The sequence below is a fragment of the Melanerpes formicivorus genome, unplaced genomic scaffold (assembly GCF_026170545.1).
Source record: "Melanerpes formicivorus ecotype bairdi unplaced genomic scaffold, bMelFor1.0.p_v2 SCAF_543, whole genome shotgun sequence".
NCBI classification, from domain to species: domain Eukaryota; kingdom Metazoa; phylum Chordata; class Aves; order Piciformes; family Picidae; genus Melanerpes; species Melanerpes formicivorus.
The window spans coordinates 117,501-119,233 of NW_027142895.1; the positions used below are offsets into that span (position 1 = coordinate 117,501).

General features: G+C 75.6%; 1 non-coding gene across 1 annotated transcript; it reads left to right on the forward strand.

The window, feature by feature from the left end:
- The first annotated feature begins 1,130 nt into the window (after positions 1-1,130).
- LOC137460260 (5.8S ribosomal RNA) lies at positions 1,131-1,283 on the forward strand. Its single transcript, XR_010992760.1, has one exon. It is a non-coding gene; the product is annotated as a 5.8S ribosomal RNA (ribosomal RNA).
- The last annotated feature ends 450 nt before the right edge of the window (positions 1,284-1,733 follow it).

Below are 1,733 nucleotides of genomic sequence, written 5' to 3' on the forward strand. Positions count from 1 at the left end.
CCGTCCGGGGCCGGTTTCGGGTGGCGTGACCGCGTCCGAGCGGCGGCGGGCGTCGCTCGGCGTCTCCGGCTCCGGTCCCTCGCCGGAGGGCACCCTGCCACCGGCTGCGGCTGTCCCGGTCCCGGGCCCTGCCCGCGGGCTTCCCCGTTCGCCTTCCCGGCGCGTGCCGGGTGGGGGACGGGCGGGCAGCCGGGGGCGTCCCACCCCCGGTCTCCGCGTGGAAACGGGGAGAGCGGGGGCCCGCCCCCCGGCTCAGCGCCGTCCGCTGTCCGCCTGGCCGCGGGGCCACGGAAGGGGTCGAGCGAGCGAAGCCGGCGGCGCGGTGGCGCCGGGGGAGGATGGAAGGGGCTCGTGCCGCTGGGGTTTGTCGGTCGGCGGGTGCGCCGCCCGGCGAGGGCCGGCGGGTCGCCGCGGCGGCGTCCCACGTGGGCTCGGGCTTTCCGTCTCGCAAGCCGTTTTCCGTCCCCCGCGGCGGGGGGGGGTTCGGTGGCGAGAGGAAGCCGCCCGAGGGCGCGAGCCGGCCGGGGCTCGGCCCCGGGGCCAAAGCGGGGGAAAAGAAAGTCCGGGATGGGCCGCAGCGGTGGCGGCGTTGGAGGGGCCGGTGCGGAGGCGCGCGCGCGCTCTCCTCCGGCGGGGTTGTGCGCCCGGCCCCCCTCGCTCCCCGGGGCGGGGGGGGGGGGGTCTCCGCTGCCTCGCTTCGTGGCGTCTCCGCGACGGCACGGGGCGGCCAGCGAGAGACACACCACCCCCCCCCGCCGTTGGGTGGGGAAGCGAAGGGGGTTTTCTTTCCCCGTGCACGCGAGGCGAGGCCGGGTTCGGGGCACGTTCCCGGCGGCGCGCGGCGGGCCTCCTCCGCGCCGAGGTCGGAGCGAGCCCGGGCGCCTGGTCCGGCCCCGAAGCGCCGCAAGGTGCGTTTTTCCCTCCTCGGGGGAGGGAAAAAAGCCGGGAGCGCGGGCTCCCCGCCCCTTGCTTTTGCCGCTTCGGGGTTTCGTTTTATTTTCCCCCCCTCTCCTGTGCTTGTACGGTCAATGTGAGGCGAGCGGCCGCCGTGCCGCGCTCTCCGAGGGGCCGCTCCTTTGCGAGCGGTCCCGGCCCCTCCGCGCTGGCGGGGCGGTGCCGAAAAGCCAGACAACTCTTAGCGGTGGATCACTCGGCTCGTGCGTCGATGAAGAACGCAGCTAGCTGCGAGAATTAATGTGAATTGCAGGACACATTGATCATCGACACTTCGAACGCACTTGCGGCCCCGGGTTCCTCCCGGGGCTACGCCTGTCTGAGCGTCGCTTGACGATCAATCGCCGCCTCGGTGCCCGCCGAGCGGCGCGGCTGGGGTCGCCTCGCAGGCTCTCCCCCGGGCGGGGAGGGGCCTTCGTCCCCCTAAGTGCAGACTCGGGGAGCGCTCCGTAGCTCCCCGCTCCCGGAGCGCCCGCTCTCGCGGAGTTCGTCCCGCCGGGGCTTCGCCGGCAGGGGTTCCCCGTTGGTCCAGCGACGCCCGGTGGGGCGTTGGGGGAGACGAGAGCCCGGTTGGGGGAGGAGGCGCGGGCCTCGCCCCCCCCGGCACTCCCGCGCGGGCGCGGCTGTCTGCGGGTGGGTACCGCGGGGGTACCGTGCCGTGCTGCCGCGTCCGCGCGCGCGTCTGCCGTGGGCGGCGGGGGTTCCCGTTCCCCTCGTTCTTCCTGGCTCTCGCCTCCCCGGGGTTCTCCTGCGTGTCGCCGTTCGGCGTCGACCCCCGG